Raw genomic sequence first — 21,018 nt, forward strand, 5'->3', positions numbered from 1 at the left:
ACAGGTCTTGTTCAGTATTGCTCATCTGTGATAGCTGGCCACTGTCACAAGATTGGAATGTTGGACAACAACCTATGAACTTTCATGCTTACATAATATTAAGTTGGGTAAGCGTTTTTCTAAAGTATAAAGCTGTTGAAGAATTCAGTTATGGCAGAAGCATTGTGGACCTTTGAAGAGGACGCTCTTCAAAGTGTAGGACCTAGGACGCATTCTCTGTCCATCGCTGAGTGCTTCTCCAGCTGAAGTTTCCGGACAGATGATGTATATGGTACTAGGGAAATCTTTTTCTTCTTCTATTCAATAGTAAGTATGTAACCTTTATAAGTATTTAATATTAGTAACCTTTAATCTACAAAAGTGTACGCAATATCATAATATCATACTATTCCTTTGATTCTGTATTTTATCTTTCAAATTATCTATTATAAATAAAATTGCGTTATATTGCAAGTGGTTGCCTTCTTTAAAGCCGTATCCAAACCTTATTGCTAAAAACTTGGCAATACATAATTTGGCGTAGTCAGCAGGATACGCAGAAGGCACAGAAGTTCTTTTTATTGGAAAGTAGAAGGGACTCTGTGTGATAGTGTGATATTGCGTAAAACATGCCTCTCTTTAAGAAAAAAGAGATTGTAAGTGTTTCTGTAGAAATTCCAGGGTGGGAGCAGGCTCCTTACCATATTTTGGCCAAAGAGTGGTCGCAATGTGTTGGATTAAGTGAATCATGGGACAAATGTTTGAATGATGCTGAACCTGATGATGTCATTGAATGCTTGCAAAAAGTGAGAGTGGAAAAAAAGCAGGAATTGGGTGCTGTGAGCAGGAGAGGATGGATTTTGTTACATGCATGTAGAAAACAGCTTGAGGAAAGAATATGTATATTAACAAAAGTTCAGGAATTGGAAAGACAGTTGTGTGAGGCCCAGAATGCATTGGTTATAGCACAGTGTCAGAATAAGTTATTAATGGACAGATGTGATGGATATCAGCATTTAGCAAAAAAGGCAGCGGTATGTGTAGCGCAGTATAAATACAGAAGGAGACGAGGGAAGGTTAATAAAAAGAAAGTTGCTTTGGCCATAGCCAAATCAGGAATAGAGTGTAGCCCTGATCAATGGGATGGTGTCCACAGGGATAAAATAGATGGGATTGGTACTGACGAGATGTGGAAGTTGTATCAAAATAGAGGACTTAATAAAAAGTCAGAGGTTTCACATAATAGAAAGGTTACAGTAAAAGATTCTGAATCCCCACAGCAGGGGGCGGGTGGGACACGGGGAGAGAAAGGGCCCACTTCCTCCTCGTCGCCAGCAAAGCCCACAGCACTGGGGTTTGAGGATCTTTATGCTGAAGTTAAATCCTTGATACAGGAATTCAAAGCCCAACAGAAGGGGGCATCATTTTCTTCTAATATGATGTCTTCATCTGAAATGGGGGATCGATGGAGGGAGACAGATAAAAGTGATTGACATGCTGGCCACGCCCCACAAATATTGGTAGATACAGGGGCGGAGGCCAATTTGATTAATGGAACTCCAAAACAATTCAGTGAGTGCAAGATTATAACTACAGAATTAGGAGGAAAGCAAATTGAGGCAATTCAGGACAGAGCAAAACCAGGAGTTAGTGGAATCTCCACATTGTATGAGAAGGTAAGCAAAGTCGCTATGGGACTTCAGCAGCAGGAGATGCCCTTTGAACAATTGATTCCTGAGCAGAGGAAACAAGCGTGGTTTACAGAAGGGTCAGCTAGGTACCAAGGTAACAACCGTGTGTGGAACGCAGTGGGCTATCAGACTACAAGTATACATAACAAAGAAGTATGAGGAAAAGAGTTGTGGCAAGATATCTGGGCAATTGTACAAATAATTAAAGTGACTGTGTTTCATGTTGATGCTATTTGTGCTTCAGATCCCGTGGAAAGATTCTTCAACTCAGTAGCAGACGAACAGTCCAAAATATCAGTCACTGAATGCAGTAAAGACTGACACCACTGAGGAGCTGCTCGGACTGACACCACTGAGGAGCTGCTCGGACTGACTCAATGGGCACAGACCAGAGGGTGCCCATCAGGTTAGATGTAATCAAGGAAACAATTATGAAATGTCCAGTATGCCAACATTCACAACAAAGACCTGTCCCCCATGTTGTTAGGGGTCAAATAGCCCGAGGTAAACTACCTGGACAAATTTGGCAGGTAGATTACATCGGCCCCCTTCCACAAGATGGAGGGTGTGTATATGTATGCACGGCTGTGGATACATACTCAGTGTATATGATGGCTTGTCCGTGTAAAACGGCCAATGCTAACAGTACCATTAAAACCATGGAAACCATAATATTATATTACGGTATTCCATTGCAAATTCAGAGTGACAATGGTAGTCACTTCAAGAACAGGAAACACCGTTAATAAGAATGATTACCCCCAATTTACAGATCATGCCTTTAAAAGCTACTACCACAGGACAGACAGTTCTCTATTGGGAACTAGAGCCAGGGGCTCTGGGATCTTATAGAGCCACCCCACAGGCAGCAGGACTAGATTTACACTCTCATGAGGAAATTAGATTAGAAATAGGGGTGGTAAAGGCAATCACAACTGCTATAGGATTACAAATGCCTCCTGAGCATTTTGGTCTTATAGCTCCAAGATCAGGTTTGGCCCTGAGAGGAATTCAAGTGATGGCTGGAGTGATAGATCAGGATTATCAAGGTGAAATCAAGGTACTCCTGTTGAATAGTGGGGATAGTGACTTGTTGATCCAAAAAGGAGACAGGATAGTGTGACACCCCAGGGGTCTGGTTGTCACAGTGATAGAGATATTACGTCTGAGAGCAGGTGGGAGGTCCTTTGGTCAGGGATCCTGTGCATGCCACACCTCCTGCCCAGCCTTGGGAGGGGAAGAACTTCCCCTGTATAAACCCGGGGCTGAGGCAGGGTTAGTGAGTCCAGGAAGAGTAGAGACAAGAGCAGCATAGGAAGCAGCAGAGTCACAAGGAGTCAGGGGCTGGCAGCTAAAGAGCTCGCCCTGACTAAGAAGATTCTTTACCGGACCCGGAGTCCGAGGCTGTGGGGACTAACTTCTACCCAGCAGCAGAATCCGTCAGGCAGGGGATTTCAGGTCCCCTGGCCCAGAAGCCCGAAGGCCCGGTCACACGCGTGGGACCAGCACCGCCATCGTGGAGCGGAAGCCATTAGAAGGCCCCGAGTCACCGGCCATACGGGTGAGCACCACACGGTACACTCAGGGACGTGGGCTACTTACATCAGCTTCTAGCAAGGTAGCCAGAAGAGTACAGTCAGCTTGGGAGGCCTACAACTACGCCTGGCCAGGGGAGATCCCATCTGCTCAAGCACTGACCAGGCCCCGTTCGCTAGCAAGTACTCCGGGAGGGTCTATCGTTGTTACCAGTAAAGACCCTGAACGCTACCATACCATCTCTGAGTGGTTCCTGCTACCCCCATCATCCACGTCGGCTGCCCTGAGGCCATACCCCTCCCGTTGGGGGTTATACTATCACGCTGCACCATCCTTCCACCGGCCTCAGCGGTCTGCCCTGCAGCAGCAGCCCCTGGCTGCATTCAACGGGTGGCGTAGTCATCAACCATTTTCTACCGCTAACAGACTGCCGTCCAGTTTGACTCCCTGGGCACGGACCGGGTCACCGCCACGAGACTACAACCCTAAACAGATCCGGCTCCGGGTAAGCTCCCGCGTGCGCAACGCAGCGCGACACAGGCCCAGGGGCGCGTCAACTTTGGCGTAGTCGGCAGGATCACGTGCCCGCAACCACCGGGTACTGCGTGCCTGAAAAGCAAAGACTGTTCAAACTTACCAGTGGTGAAGATTCCCGCCATCGGTGAAGATTCCCGCCATCCGGCGCCATCTTCAGCCTTCTTCCCGCCATCGGTGAAGTTTCCCGCCATCCGGCGCCATCTTCAGCCTTCTTCCCGCCATCCGTGGAGTTTTCCCGCCATTGGACGCCATCTTGAGGACGCCGCGCGGGAAGAAGAGGGGCGTGGACTCCGAAAGCGCGCGAGAACTGAAGCCCCGCCTCACGTCCGGACGTTGCGTAAGGTCCTGGAAGGAGCCCAGCAGACGCCGACGTCACAGGAGCGCGACGGAAGGTCCTCAACCCTGACGATCCACTGCGGAGCCGCGGCCTACGGAACAGGATCATCGCAAGGTAGGCCACGGTCCACTAGGGGGGAGGAAGATGTCGGATACGGAGGAGAGCTCCACTGCCTCAACCCCCGCCAGCGCTACCGCTGTTGCAGTTATGCCCTTCACCATGCCCTATATCCCGGGAGCAGCTTGGCTACCCCAGTACTCAGGGGAGTCACATACCCTGCATGACTTTAGAGAAAAGCTGGATAGCCTCTTCCAGGTGTACCCCCTCACAGAAGAGCAAAAAGTGAGCATCCTGGTGGCCCAACTAACTGGGGCAGCCAAAAGGGAAGTAAAATCCTGGCCACCTGGGAGGAAGACTGTCGCAGGGATACTAACCCGGCTGAAGGACACCTTTGATACCCGCACCTCAGCCGAGATTAAACTTAGATTCTACGGGTGCAAGCAGCGAGCGCATGAGAGTATAAGGGACTATGCACTCAACCTACAAGAGGCCCTGAGGGCCATTAAGCAGACCGACCCTAATGGAGTGGGAAACGAGGACAGGCTGTTGACCGAACAATTTATAGAGGGTTTATATTGCAATGCCCACCGCACCCAGTTGCGGGCAATGGCCTTACAGGACCCTCATCTAGAATTTGCACAGTTCAAGGACAGAGCCATCCGGGTGCTCCGAGAACCGGCACCAGGTGGCGTTGTGACCCACAGACGCCCCACTACCACTTACTACCAGGAGGCGGCGCCCTTGTCAGCAGGGCCTGTGGGAGCTGATGCGCAGGCTTTGGACAATGACCCGGCTCCAGACCTACACCATCAGGTCCAAGAGCTAGCTAAAAGCGTTGCTGCGCTAACCCGAACTGTGCAGTCTTTACAGGTTTCCACTCCAGGGAAGATCCAGCTGGCATCCGGACCGGAGGACATCCCGTGGCGTCGACCAAGGAGGACCCCACCGGCCAGAGGAAGACCCAGTGACCGATACAGCGAGGACGGACGACCCATCTGCCGCCGCTGCAATCAACCCGGACATATGGAAAGGTACTGTTCTTTAAACGGGCACAACCTGGGGTAGAGGGCCAACCCCCAGGAAAAAGATCACCAGGCCCATCGAACTGGCGCGACAGATATGTGGGAGGACGTCCAGTCTTGCCTGTGGTACTGGATGGCATTCCCATGAGTGCCCTACTGGACACCGGGTCACAGGTCACCACCATCCCGTACGTGCTCTTCAAGCAGTACTGGAATGACTCGGATATTACCCGCTACCCTGACGACGACTTGAGTATCATCGCCAGCAATGGTCAGCCCGTGCCACAGATCGGATTTAAAGAGGTGACCATCAAAATTGGTAGAGTCGAACTGGCCGCACAGGGACTGATCATTGTAGATATTGACAAACATGAGAGTCACCCAAAAATAACTCTAGGAACTAATGTAATTGAAAATTGTCTTGCAGAGGTGATTTTCCTTTTACAGCAGGTTGCCAAGAATGCCAGCTCCGGCGAGCAGCGGGTGCTCCAGAAAGAGATCCGGGCACTGATGCAACGGCAACAAGTGGAACTCTCCGGCGGTGAGATTGGTAGCGTAAGAATGTGTGACCCTTTTCCTATTGCCATGCCCCCAAAAAGTGAAATGATGATTTGGTGCCGGGCAGCTATTGGTCTGAGAGGTAGAGATTACCAGGCAATGGTAGAACCAGTTTACTCAGACAGTAGGCCCACCATTTTGACAGCACGGGGGGTGGTCAATGTACGCCATGGGAGGGTGCCCGTTCGCATAATAAATATCGGGGAGAGGGAAGTGTACCTGCCCCGGTATGCCACGCTAGCCAAATTATATACCACTAATCAAAATTCTATACAATCTGTGGAACCCTTGCCTCCATCTCACCCGGAGGAAGGTAACGGCTCTAAGAAAGACATGGAGGACTGGTGTCAGCAACTACATCTGGGTACTGACTCCACTCCCTCACACCAGAAACAAGGAGTCTATCGGGTGGTTCAAGAGTATGAGAGAGTGTTTAGTAAACACCCGTTAGACTTCGGGCGAGTCAAGGGGGTAGAACACCGCATCCCCACGGGAGATCATCCTCCCATAAAAGAGAGGTATCGACCCGTACCCCCTGCACATTACCAACACGCCAAGGGGATGCTTAGAGACATGAAGGAGGCTGGGGTAATCCGGGATAGCTGTAGCCCCTGTGCAGCCCCACTAGTTTTAGTCAAAAAGAAAGACAACACCATGAGGATGTGTGTAGATTACCGGAAAATCAACCGTATCACACACAAGGATGCGTACCCCTTACCAAGGATAGAGGAGTCATTGGCTGCTTTAAGATCTGCTAACTTCTTCTCTACCTTGGATCTCACTAGCGGGTACTGGCAGGTTCCTGTAGCAGAGGCGGACCGGGAGAAGACCGCATTCACCACCCCGATGGGACTTAGCGAGTTCACCTGCATGCCGTTCGGACTCTGCAACGCCCCAGGAACCTTCCAACGATTAATGGAGTGCTGTCTGGGCCACAGAAACTTCGAGACGGTCCTGTTGTACCTGGACGATGTCATCGTATACTCCAAAACTTATGAGGACCACCTGAAACACCTGGCGGAGGTGTTCGAAGCTCTGGCGAGTTACGGCCTAAAGGTGAAACCCTCCAAGTGTCACCTCCTGAAACCAAAGGTGCAATACCTGGGACACGTGGTGAGCGCTGACGGAGTGGCTCCCGACCCCGATAAGATCACCGCAATTAAGGGATGGCCAAGCCCCTCCAGCGTAAAAGAAGTGCGGCAGTTCCTAGGGTTGGTAGGCTACTACCGAAGGTTTATTCCCGGTTTCACCAAAAAGGCAGCACCTATGCAGGACCTCCTGATAGGCCAGTCCCGGAAGGCCAAGAACCAGAAGCCGCCCTTCAAATGGGAAAAGCTAGAAGAAGAGTCCTTCCGCCAGCTGAAGATGGCCCTCACGGGGGATGAAATCTTGGCGTACCCGGACTATAGCCAGCCCTTCATCCTCTACACCGACGCCAGTAACATCGGGCTAGGAGCCGTACTGTCCCAGATTCAGCAGGGGAGAGAACGAGTAATCTCCTATGCCAGCCGAAAACTGCGACCCACCGAAAGGAACCCCGAAAATTACAGCTCATTTAAGCTAGAGTTCCTGGCCGTGGTATGGGCAGTCACCGAGCGCTTTAGGCATTACCTCGCTTCTTCCCGGTTCACCGTATACACGGATAACAACCCGCTGACACACCTGGACACGGCAAGACTCGGTGCCCTGGAGCAGAGGTGGATGGCCCGTCTGTCCAACTACGAGTTCACAATTAAATACCGGGCAGGGCGCTCCAATACCAACGCGGACGCCCTGTCCAGGATGCCCAACCTGCCGGACGGAGGAGAAGATCCGGAGGGACTGGAAGAAGTTGAACTCCCTGCGTTCCACCGTCATGGGACTATCCAGTATTCCCACCGGGTAAGGAGTAAGCAGGCTGCTACGTTGAACCCCTTACCTCACTACAACTGGGCGGAAACGCAAGACAGCGACCCTGCCGTCCGACTGGTGAAGGAGATGCTGACTCGCCCGGAGGCTAGCCTGGAATCAGACGCTCCAGAGGAAGCCAAACAACTATGGGCAGAGAAGAGTCGACTGTTCCTTTACAAGGGGAAGTTGTGCCGCAGAATGGTTAACTCCAGGACGCATGAACTACTCTGGCAAGTAGTGGTGCCACGAAGAGACGCAGCCATGGTGATGGAGGCATACCATGACGGAGCTGGACACTTCGGGTGGAAAAAGCTGGAGTTCCTGCTGCGCGAGCGGTTCCACTGGGTAGGCATGAGGGGAACCATCGAGAAGTGGTGCAGAGACTGTGGCCCGTGCAATCTGAGAAGGAAGGACCGGGCCAGCCAGAAGACTCCCCTGCAGTCCATCGTCACCCGGCAACCGTTGGAACTGGTAGCCTTGGATCATGTAAAACTGACCCCCAGCAGAAGTGGCTACGTCTACGCGTTAACCATCGTGGATCATTACTCCCGGTTTCTGGTTGTCGTCCCCGTCAAGGACTTAACGGCTCGAACAGCAGCTAGAGCCTTCCAGCAGCACTTTTGCCGTCCACACGGGTACCCGGACCAAGTGCTGACGGACCAGGGACCTGCCTTTGAAGCGGAGGTCTTCCTGGAATTCTGCAATCTGTATGGCTGCCGGAAGATAAGGACGACACCCTACCATCCGCAAACTAATGGACTTTGTGAGAAAATGAACCAGGTGGTAATGGATCTTCTAAAAACGTTGCCCCTGGAAGAACGCAGTCTGTGGCCTGAGAAGTTGCCCGATCTGGTGGACCTATTCAACCACATCCCGGTAGGTTCCACCAACTGTACCCCGGCTTACCTAATGAGGGCAAGACCTGGTAAGTTACCTGTTGACCTGGAAATGGGAGTCCTGACGCCCGAGGACACTTCACCAGAAGCGGACTGGGACACAGAGAGGCAGCAGCAGTACCGGAAAGTACAGGAGAGCGTGGAGCGAAGTCTCTGTCAGGCTAGGGAAAGACAAGAGAAGACTTACAACCAGTATGCTCCCGCTGTTCCCCTGGTACCCGGAGAGCAGGTCTTGAAGAGGAAGAGACGGCTCCACAAGTTGGACGACCAGTGGGAGAAGGACCCGTACACCGTACTGCCCTCAAGCCACGAGAACCCGAAGGTCTGTACCATCAGTAAAGACGGAGGGGAAACCACAGCCATTGTATCCCGGGACCACCTGAAGAAGTGCCCCGAACAACTGAGGAACCCTGAGGAGGAACAGGAAGACCATCGACCCGTGGAAGAAAGGGAAGATATGGTTAGTACCGTGCTCGGGGACTTCCCTCGGTCTTGGACTCAAGTCAATGGTGCAGTTGTGGTACCCGTACTCACCTTCCTCCAACCATCATCCCAAGAACCTACGGAGCAACGGGTAGAGCTGGAAGAGCAGCCGGTCCAGGAGGCAGAAGACTCCACCCAAGCGGAACAGGAGAATCCACCCTCTGCTTATAGTGAGCCTGCCGTACCCCTAGTGAGACAAAGAGCCGGTAGACAGCTGCCCAGTTTACCCTTGACAGCTCCTACACCCTGTAGTTCAGGGCCAGACAGTCAGCTCCGTAGGTCCACTAGGGCCACTAGAGGCCAGTTACCCGCACGTTGGAGGATCTAAATGTTTAAGTTGTTTTACAATGTTTACCTGTTTATTGTTGCTTGTGTGTAATTTTGTGTTTCTAGTTGTTTTTAGGAGTCTTCGGTGGATTTACCGGGAATCCTTTGTATATAGTTGGAGCGTAACCCAGGATGGACTAGAGACTGTTAAGGACTCGGGGTAGGACAGACCCCTACCTGGTTACGTCTCCCTGTGTTGGTGAAATGGACACCTTTGCTTTTCTTCAAAGACTGCACCCGGTTGCGGACATCCGTGACCATCTTATTGTGTTTCCTTATTGTATTTTATTGTTCTTTGATATACCTTGTTATATTTTTCTAAAAAGTGTTTAGTCCCGGAGTACTAAATTTCACTAGGGGGGAGTGTGACACCCCAGGGGTCTGGTTGTCACAGTGATAGAGATATTACGTCTGAGAGCAGGTGGGAGGTCCTTTGGTCAGGGATCCTGTGCATGCCACACCTCCTGCCCAGCCTTGGGAGGGGAAGAACTTCCCCTGTATAAACCCGGGGCTGAGGCAGGGTTAGTGAGTCCAGGAAGAGTAGAGACAAGAGCAGCATAGGAAGCAGCAGAGTCACAAGGAGTCAGGGGCTGGCAGCTAAAGAGCTCGCCCTGACTAAGAAGATTCTTTACCGGACCCGGAGTCCGAGGCTGTGGGGACTAACTTCTACCCAGCAGCAGAATCCGTCAGGCAGGGGATTTCAGGTCCCCTGGCCCAGAAGCCCGAAGGCCCGGTCACACGCGTGGGACCAGCACCGCCATCGTGGAGCGGAAGCCATTAGAAGGCCCCGAGTCACCGGCCATACGGGTGAGCACCACACGGTACACTCAGGGACGTGGGCTACTTACATCAGCTTCTAGCAAGGTAGCCAGAAGAGTACAGTCAGCTTGGGAGGCCTACAACTACGCCTGGCCAGGGGAGATCCCATCTGCTCAAGGACTGACCAGGCCCCGTTCGCTAGCAAGTACTCCGGGAGGGTCTATCGTTGTTACCAGTAAAGACCCTGAACGCTACCATACCGTCTCTGAGTGGTTCCTGCTACCCCCATCATCCACGTCGGCTGCCCTGAGGCCATACCCCTCCCGTTGGGGGTTATACTATCACGCTGCACCATCCTTCCACCGGCCTCAGCGGTCTGCCCTGCAGCAGCAGCCCCTGGCTGCATTCAACGGGTGGCGTAGTCATCAACCATTTTCTACCGCTAACAGACTGCCGTCCAGTTTGACTCCCTGGGCACGGACCGGGTCACCGCCACGAGACTACAACCCTAAACAGATCCGGCTCCGGGTAAGCTCCCGCGTGCGCAACGCAGCGCGACACAGGCCCAGGGGCGCGTCAATAGCTCAATTATTAATTTTACACCCTTACACCCGTACAGATGGTAAAACTCTTTGAACAGCTCGGCTTCAAAAGCAGGGCCTTGATCCGTCAGCATCTTATCTGGGTATCCATGGGGCCTGCAGAAGTATGCTTGAAACGTCCTTGCTGCAGTTTCTGCCATCAGATCCTTGATGGGGGCTACCACCAGGAACCGGGAGTAGTGATCCACCATGGTCAGGGCATAGGAGTATCCTGACCTGCTGGGTGACAGCTTGACATGATCCAGGGCAAAGATCTCCAGGGGCTGGGTGGTCTTGATGGACTGCAAGGGTGCTTTCTGGCTGCTGTAGTCTTTTCTTCTGAGGCTACAGGGTCCACAATCCCGGCACCATCTCTCTATGGAGCTCCGCATACCAACCCAATAAAACCGACTCTTCAGGAGGGTTTCCAGTTTCTTCCAGCCAAAGTGCCCTGCTCGATCGTGGTAGGCCTCCAACACCATCTGGATGTCTGTCCTGGGCACTACGATCTGCCATACCATCTCATGGGTCCTAAGGTTGACATACCTCCGGCACAGCTTCTCTCTATAGATGAACAGCCGGCTTCTCTCATTCCACAGTTGCTTGGCTTGTGGAGGAGAGTCCTTCTCCAGGGAGTAACCTTCCTGGGTTATCAGTTCTTTGATACGGCTGACAACCGGGTCGCTGTCCTGGGTCTCCTTCACAACTGCTATAGGATTACAAATGCCTCCTGAGCATTTTGGTCTTATAGCTCCAAGATCAGGTTTGGCCCTGAGAGGAATTCAAGTGATGGGAGGAGTGATAGATCAGGATGATCAAGGTGAAATCAAGGTACTCCTGTTGAATAGTGGGGATAGTGACTTGTTGATCCAAAAAGGAGACAGAATAGCTCAATTATTAATTTTGTCTATTCAGAAAATGAAAATAATCAAGGGAACAGCTCCTACAATAATAACAGTTGGAGGAGACAGAGGTTTTGGCTCCACTCATTTTCTGAATGATGGTGCAAAAATCTTGGTGAAGCAACCTGGAGATTAAGGTCCTCCAGAACCTGCAGAGGTGATCGCCCTAGGGGCAGACAATGTGTTAAAAGTGAAGAAGCCAGGACAAGAGAAGTGGGAACATGTTCCTGCAGACAGGTGTTATCTCAGAGACTAATGTATATATATTTCCATTTTAGACTCAAAATTGGAGATGGTGGATGATCGGTGTTACAGGCACGGTCCTTTTGGTCTCTGTCACTACCCAACCGTTATACAGAAGGGAAAGAGAAACGCCGGAGAAGGAGAATGAGGTTTTATGGAAAATTAAGCAGAATTTATGGAGTTACTTGGCGCAACTGACAAACATGAGCCATTTTTGTATGGCAAAGACTGCTACAGCTACAAATGTGTTGGAAACTTGTATGGTAGCTATACCAACCCCCTTACGACTGTGGACCAAATTGATAGGGGGATTTATCCAAGTTGAGAAGGTAGAAGAAGGAGATGTGCTTCAGAATTATACATACAACCCGTATTACGCTTGTATAAACTGTACTGGAGAAGATTTTATTACTGAAGATATGATCACTATAAAGACTCAAAAGATTGCATCTGCTGAGCTATGTTATCAAATGACTTGCGACCAAAATAAAATAGGTAAATGCCAGCAAATGAAAATAGAAAGAAAAACAGGGAATAATGAGATTGATATTATTTGTAGTTCCCGTACAGGTAAAGATTGTAAGAAAATAATGTCGGGGAAAATATGAAGTGTAATAATACAGTAACTTCCCCCTCATACATACAACATGCAAAATTGCCCAAGGGGTGGATGTTTTCTTGTGGGAATATAACTTTCCCATCTCGTAAAATTAAGCCTTCAAAAAGGGGATTTTTTTCGCTTATCAGAAAATTGTAATTATAACGTAAACTTACTAATTGAATCAGAAATTCTAGGAATATATTTGACAATGGTAGGATCCCCTGTCATAGCGGTATATGCTGCCCATACTGTAGGTAGATTATCTTTTCTTGTGGCTAGATCAATAAATATTACTAGTAGAGCTTTAGAGAATATATTATTGGATATACAAAGTTACCAAAAAGCAATTTTACAAAATAGGGCAACCATAGATTATTTGTTGTTAATTCATAATCATGGATGTCAAGAGTTTGGTGGGATGTGTTGTTTTAATCTGTCTGATCACAGCCAAGATTTGCAGTCTCAAATAGATCAGTTACAGGATGATGTTAATCACATCACACGAAGTGATGGTAAATGGTGGGACTGGTTATTTTCCTAGCTGCCTGATTTTGGGTACTTACGCTATATTTTAGGAGTAATTTTTGCAATAATTTGTGCATGTATTGCTTTATGTTGCTGTATACAATGTATTCCTTCTTTGTTATCTCTATGTCGCTCATCTGTTGAAGTTATTCCTTTGGGATATGGCGTTGGATATAAATAATATATGGTTTCCGATAACTGAGGGTGGATTGTAGTATGAACATGAAAAATGGCTATTTTATATTTCAAATCCATATTGAAATATAAACCAGACATCTCAGCATTTGTAGGTGTCTTACCTCAGTAGAGTAGGGGTCATTAGTCCAGACATACTAAAGCATTAGGTTAAGTTTGAGGTTTAATCTTTATTACTGAAGGGAATTAGCTCTTTGTATACGCTGTGTTTGCTAGAACCAGAGACAGACGATTGCACAAAATTGTAAATAAAACTACAGACATATGGCTTAAGATGGAGAAGCTTATTGTAGTACCAAAAATATAAGTGGCTATCTGAAACCCATTATGATGTATCCAACCTTTAATCAATATTCTAATTATATATTCTGTGTTAAGGTATACTTTATCTGTGAATGTATCTCACTGATACATAGCTTCTTAGCACAATATACTGTCTGGAAAGAAAACCTTGTTCTGATTTATAACCCGCTGTAGGATTTACTCTTATCATATGTAAACATTATGACAGAAGTAGAATGGTCCGTGAACAGGTCTTGTCCAGTATTGCTCATCTGTGATAGCTGGCCACTGTCGAGGGATTTGAATGTTGGACAACAACCTATGAACTTTCACGTAATATTAGGTTGGGTAAGCATTTTTCTAAAGTATAAAGCTGTTGAAGAATTCAGTTATGGCAGAAGCATTGTGGGCCTTTGAAGAAGACGCTCTTCAAAGTGTAGGACCTAGGACGCATTCTCTGCCCATCGCTGAGCACTTCTCCAGCTGAAGTTTCCGGACAGATGATGTATATGGTACTAGGGAAATCTTTTTCTTCTTCTATCCAATAGTAAGTATGTAACCTTTATAAGTATTTAACCTTAGTAACCTTTAATCTACAAAAGTGTACGCAATATCATAATATCATACTATTCCTTTGATTCTGTATTTAATCTTTCAAATGATCTATTATAAATAAAATTGCGTTATATTACAAATGGTTGCCTTCTTTAAAGCCATATCCGAACCTTATTGCTAAAAACTTGGCAATACACATGGGCAACTTTCCCGTCTTGCTCTCATGAGGTACGCTGGAGCACAATTGGTGGAAATCACAGGTATGTGATTGTACAAATCTACCCGGTCAGGTAGTTTGTCTGGCCACTGATTCCTTTCTTCTAGAGGTAAAGTCTTCAGCCGGTCTATGACGATATTGTTCATCTTTTCACATAGACCATTGGTTTGAGGATGTTACGGCGTAGTCCGAATCTTCTTACACCCGTACAGATGGTAAAACTCTTTGAACAGCTCGGCTTCAAAAGCAGGGCCTTGATCCGTCAGCATCTTATCTGGGTATCCATGGGGCCTGCAGAAGTATGCTTGAAACGTCCTTGCTGCAGTTTCTGCCATCAGATCCTTGATGGGGGCTACCACCAGGAACCGGGAGTAGTGATCCACCATGGTCAGGGCATAGGAGTATCCTGACCTGCTGGGTGACAGCTTGACATGATCCAGGGCAAAGATCTCCAGGGGCTGGGTGGTCTTGATGGACTGCAAGGGTGCTTTCTGGCTGCTGTAGTCTTTTCTTCTGAGGCTACAAGGTCCACAATCCCGGCACCATCTCTCTATGGAGCTCCGCATACCAACCCAATAAAACCGACTCTTCAGGAGGGTTTCCAGTTTCTTCCAGCCAAAGTGCCCTGCTCGATCGTGGTAGGCCTCCAACACCATCTGGATGTCTGTCCTGGGCACTACGATCTGCCATACCATCTCATGGGTCCTAAGGTTGACATACCTCCGGCACAGCTTCTCTCTATAGATGAACAGCCGGCTTCTCTCATTCCACAGTTGCTTGGCTTGTGGAGGAGCGTCCTTCTCCAGGGAGTAACCTTCCTGGGTTATCAGTTCTTTGATACGGCTGACAACCGGGTCGCTGTCCTGGGTCTCCTTCCAACTGTAATGAGGTAACGGGTTTAGTGTCTTACCGCGATACCTCCTGGAGGTGCGCTGCTCGTGTACCATCCCATTTCTGTGGAAGGCAGGTAGCTCAATCTCCTCCAGGTCATCCACTTCTTCTTCATTGTCCGACTGGTGAGGCATTCTGGACAGGGCATTGTCGTTGGCGTTCTTGTGGCCTGTCCGGTATTTGATGGTGAACTGATAGTTTGACAGTCTGGCCATCCAACGCTGTTCCATTGCTCCCAAATTGGCTGTCTCTAGATGCGTCAAGGGGTTGTTGTCAGTATAGGCCGTGAACTTAGTGGAGGCCAGGTAGTGCTTGAATCGTTCAGTGATGGCCCAGACCAAGGCCAGGAGCTCCAACTTGAAGGAGCTATAGTTTTCTGGATTCCTCTCGGTAGGACGAAGCTTCCTGCTGGCATAGGCTATCACCTTCCTTTTGCCATACTGCTTCTGGCTTAACACAGCTCCTAGTCTCTCGTTGCTGGCATCAGTGTACAGCAGGAAAGGTTGGCTGTAGTCAGGGTAGGCCAGGATTTGTTTGCCAGTCAGGATCTCTTTCATCACTGCAAAGGACTCAGCCTGTTCTTTACCCCACTGGAAGGGGGATTTTGCCTCTGTTGGACTGTCCTACCAGGAAATCTTGCAAAGGCACTGCCTTCTTGGTGTAGTCCTTTACAAATCTCCGGTAGTACCCGACCAGTCCCAGTAACTGATGTACCTCCTTGAGATTCTTCGGTTCTGGCCATTTCTGGATGGCTGTGACCTTATCCGGGTCTGGTGCTACGCCTTCTGGACTGACGATGTGCCCCAGCTACTGAACCTTCTGTTTAAGCAGGTGGCACTTGGAAGGTTTCAATTTCATCCCATACCGGACAATGCTTCAAATACCTCCGCCAGGTGCTTCAAATGGTCCTCATAAGTCTTGGAGTAAACTATTACGTCATCCAGGTATAGCAGCACGGTCTCGAAGTTACGGTGTCCCAAACAGCACTCCATCAATCTCTGGAACGTTCCAGGGGCATTGCAGAGTCCGAACGGCATGCTGTTGAACTCGCAGAGTCCCATCGGGGTAGTGAAGGCCGTCTTCTCCCGGTCCTCCTCAGCAACTGCTACTTGCCAGTACCCACTAGTGAGGTCAAGGGTAGAAAAGTAATTTGCAGACTTTAGTGCAGCCAGGGATTCCTCTATATGGGGTAAAGGGTATGCATCTTTATGTGTTATGCGATTTACCTGTCTGTAATCTACACACATCCTCATGCTTCCATCCTTTTTCCTGACCAGGACCAGGGGAGCTGCCCAAGGGCTACAACTATCTCTTATTACCCCTGCTCTCTTCATATCATGCAACATTTCCTTCTCTTTTTGGTAGTGTGCTGGTGGTATGGGTCTGTAACGTTCTTTGATGGGTGGATGGTCACCTGTGGGTATATGGTGTTGTACCCCTTTAATCCTCCCAAAATCAAGTGGGTGTTTGCTGAATACCTGTTCGTATTCCTGGACCACCCTGTGTACACCTTGTTTTTGATGGACAGGAGTGGCGTCAGTCCCAATATGGAGCTGTTGACACCAATCCTCCACCTGGGTTTCGGAGTCATTGTCCTCCACAGTGTCTGATGAGGTCAAGAACTATACTGTGTGTATGGCATCATCATTCACAGTATACAACCGGGCAACAGTGGCGTATCTTGGTAATTTAACTTCGTCCTCCCCACAATTTAGGAGACGTACGGGTACCCTCCCATTGCGTGCATCAACCACCCCTCTGGCAGTTAAGAGTGTAGGTTTGTGCTCTGAGCCAATGGGCTCCACTACCGCCTGGTAGTTCTGTCCTTGAGACCTATTGCTGCCCTACACCAAATCAGCATTTCACTCATCGGGGGAATCACAATGGGTATCGGGTCTGTCACCCGTACATTACCGATCTCACCACCTGTTAGCTTTACCTGTTGCTGGTACAGGAGGGCTCGTATCTCTCTCTGGAGCACCTTCCTCTGCCCTGGTTTGGCAGTGTCAGCAATCTGTTGGAGCAAAAACAACACTTCTCCCAGTTACCAACAATATTTGTACCAAGTATCATATACAAGTCTGTATCACCAGGATTAGACTCCACTACAATCAGTCCTTGGTCTTTTAGTTCCGCTCTCCCCACCTTCACTGTCACATCCTTAAACCCTACTAGGTTAAGAGAAAGGCCGTTAGAGGGATACACAGAGAGGTTCGGGCTGGTGGCTGGAGTTCATCTACAGACCAGTACCTTTTGTAGAGGACATCAGGTATGATGGTTACCTGCGAGCCGGTGTCCAGCAGGGCAGGTGTCGCAATGCCATCCAGCACAATGGACAGGAAAGGTCTTCCTCACACGAACCGATGGTACCAGTTTCATAGGCCTGGTTGATTTACTCCTGGGTGTCGGCCCTCGGCCCCAGGGTTTGCTCGTTTAAAGGACAGTTCTGCGCTCTGCGACCTGCCTTGTGGCAGCGGTAGCAGATGAAGTCTCCTGTAGGGCGACGTTGGTCGTTGGTCCTCCCACGGGGTGGTGTTGTCCTCCTCCGGGGTGACGTTGTTCTCCTACGGGGTGGCTTTGTCCTCCTTCTTCTCCTCATCCAGGGGACATCTTCAGGGCTGTCGGCCAGTAGGATCCTTCCTTCCGGCTCAGGCTCCGTCTGTAGCTGCAGGGTGCTCAGGACAGTGGCCAGGGTTTTACTTAACTGGCGCACTTCAGAGCGTAGTCTGTCCAGCTCGCTACGAGGCACTGTTTGCATTTTTGTTTCAGCCGTTAATGAAGGAGCAGTGGGCGCTGTGGGCACTGGGGTGGCCCCACCCTGGTAGCGCTGGATAGCAGTATCTGTTGTTTCCACGGACTGCAGACCCTTTATAGCCATGTCCTTAAGGGTGTCAAAGTTGGCATCTGGATGATCTAAGGCCCACCACCGTACAGTTCTGCTCTCCTCCTGGGACCTCAACCCCCGGATGAACTGTTCCGTCAGCATTTTATTTTTATCTTGCATGCTGGCTGGACTAACCTGTTTCAGGGCCCCAGAGCCGTGGAGTACTCAGCAGCCGGGCCTATGGATGCTTGCGGGGGATATTATGGTGGCTGTCCCGGTCCGTGGCCCAGGGAGGTCAACAAAAGGGGAAATATTTACAGGGGATTATAAGAGTTTGTGACGCCACCTGTGGATTGCGGCTAAAGGGAGCCGCCGCTGCGGAGAAGTCCTCTGAGGCAGATGTTAGGGCAGCTTATGATGGAACGGCTCCCCACAGGTGGTGCGGGCCTCAGGGCAGCGTGGGGGGTAATGTTTAGCAGTGCAGGGGAGAGACAGCCAGGGCGGTTCAGGAAGAAATGACAGACACTCACACGGGGGTGCGCTTCGGTACCTTTACTGGTGTCGGTGTGGTATGGTCCAGGGTACTCGGTAGGCAGGGTGCATTTCTGGACTCTCCCCAGTGAGCGGGTATAGGGCCTCCTGATCCGTCGCTTCCACTTGCTAAGCTTCTGACCTGCCTGGAGCAGGGCATGGCTTAATTACTGTCTCTCTCTCTTGCACCTGCTGACCTGGTGGTAGGGCCTTCTCTTGGAGATCACTCTCCCTGGACACTGGGGCCTCCGTGACTCCTAGCCCTGGTGCTGTAGTCAGCGTTGATCGACCTGGGACTTGTAGTCCTCCAGGTGTCCGGTGATCCCTACTGGGTATGAAGGAACCCGGAAGGCGCGGACCCGATGTCCGGTATATATTTCGGGGTGAGCCTGGTACGCTCCTCTGCCCCCTCAACTCCTCTCTACTTTTCTCTTTGCCGTCAGCCACACTCGGGGCCCTAACTCCTCATTCGTGCCGTAGGCCTTGGCTCGCCTAAGCACAGCAGCCAGCGTGCTGCCTCTTCACTGGTCTAAGTGCCAGCACACTCTCTCACAACTCCGAACTCAGCTCCTGGCTTCACCTTCCCTATGTATATGTCCCTAATGGGCTCCCTCAGCTGGTGTGAGGTGGAAGGGTGGAAGTGTATGAATGTAGTGAGGGCCTCTTGTGGAGAAGTCAATCCATGCACCCAACTGGGTTGTGTGGCACCTAGGCGTAGCAGGACGCCACATATGGGCTGTAGTCAGGACATGGTAGGAGCCCATACATTCTGCTGCCTCCAAGAATATATACTTGGTAGGAGCCTACAGATTCTCCTGCCTCCAATAATATATACCTGACAGGAGCCCATACATTCTGCTGCCTCCAATAATATATACCCGACAGGAGCCCATACATTCTGCAGCCTCCAATAATATATACCTAACAGGAGCCCATTCATTCTGCTGCCTCCAATAATACATACCCGACAGGAGCCCATACATTCTGCTGCCTTCAATAATATATACCTGACAGGAGCCCATACATTCTGCTGCCTCCAATGATATATACCCGACAGGAGCTCATACATTCTGCTGCCTCCAATAATATATACCTGACAGAAGCCCATACATTCTGCTGCCTCCAATAATATATACCCAACAGGAGCCCATACATTCTGCTGCCTCCAATAATATAAACCAGACAGGAGCCCATACATTCTGCTGCCTCCAATAATATATACCTGACAGGAGCCCATACATTCTCCTGCCTCCAATAATATATACGTGACAGGAGCCCATACATTCTGCTGCCTCCAATAATATATACCCGACAGGAGCTCATACATTCTGCGGCCTCCAATAATATATACCTGACAGAAGCCCATACATTCTGCTGCCTCCAATAATATATACCCAACAGGAGCCCATACATTCTGCTGCCTCCAATAATATATACCCGACAGGAGCCCATACATCCTGCTGTCTCCAATAATATATACCTGACAGGAGCCCATACATTCTGCTGCCTCCAATAATATATACCTGACAGGAGCCCATACATTCTGCTGCCTCCAATAATATATACCTGACAGGAGCCCATACATTCTGCTGCCTCCAATAATATATACCCGACAGGAGCTCATGCATTCTACTGCCTCCAATAATATAAACCTGACAGGACCCCATAGATTCTGCTGCCTCCAATAATATAAATCTGACAGGACCCCATAGATTCTGCTATCTTCCAGAATGTATGGGCTCCTTCCAGGTCCTGACTACAGCCCATACATTCTGGCTGGCTCACTAGTAAAGACGCTAGAATGCATGGGCTCCTTCCAGGTCCTGCAGTCAGGACCTGGAAGGAGCCAATACATTCTAGTTTCCACCCGAAAATGATGATGTGTGCACACACCCTTAGGGTGACTCGTCACACCCAGTGCCATGGAAAAGTTTAGCAGTTGCCCAATCAGATTCCATAGGTCATAGCAGACAAGAGAGTGAGTTGCACATGTGCGACCATCTCTCCTCTGATAGTGGTGCGAGGCAATGCCCCATTACTGTCACACAAACACAAAAAAAGTATATGGCTCAATGTGCCTGACAGAAGCTGCTTTGGAGGTTGTAATGGCCCCCTTATCATTTGGGCTCCTGTGCAGCTGCACAGGTTGCACCAATCATTTGTCCGTCGCTGGTCCTATATATATACTGCAGATTAGCATCTCGTTTCAGGTGACGGTCAGAAGTTTATCTCAATGGGTGGCAAAATATTGCCCTGTGAGATGCCCGCCTAAAAATTCTGCCTTAGAATGGGACCGAGTGTGTGAAGTGGGATCAGGAGCTGTACCTGGTTCACACACAGTAAACGCTGACTGTCACACAGCTGGCATCTGTCTCAAACAGCAATTGCCGGCGCTAAGCATCAAATGCAGCTGTTAACCATTTAGATTATGCTGTCAATTTCTGACAGCGGCATTTAAATGGAGAAGTTACTGCTAAAGCGATTGTGGGGTACCGATAAGCTGCCGGAGGCCAAGGGAAGGCCTGATCCACTGCCATTTAGGCTTTCCAGTCACATTAAGAGGTGGGAAAAAATATATTGTTCACCCTTCTCGATT

General features: G+C 49.5%; 2 long non-coding RNA genes across 2 annotated transcripts in view; one reads left to right on the top strand and one right to left on the bottom strand.

The window, feature by feature from the left end:
* LOC141191450 (uncharacterized) overlaps positions 1 to 21,018 on the bottom strand; it is a 34,729-nt gene that overhangs the window by 8,990 nt on the left and 4,721 nt on the right. The window lies entirely within an intron of this gene.
* LOC141191449 (uncharacterized) lies at positions 130 to 12,673 on the top strand. The gene is made up of 3 exons (XR_012265425.1): positions 130 to 306; positions 1,915 to 2,076; positions 11,837 to 12,673. It is a non-coding gene; the product is annotated as an uncharacterized lncRNA (long non-coding RNA).

The sequence above is a fragment of the Phyllobates terribilis genome, unplaced genomic scaffold (assembly GCF_046119375.1).
Source record: "Phyllobates terribilis strain yellow unplaced genomic scaffold, ASM4611937v1 Scaffold_44__1_contigs__length_10104851, whole genome shotgun sequence".
Taxonomy (NCBI): Eukaryota; Metazoa; Chordata; class Amphibia; order Anura; family Dendrobatidae; genus Phyllobates; species Phyllobates terribilis.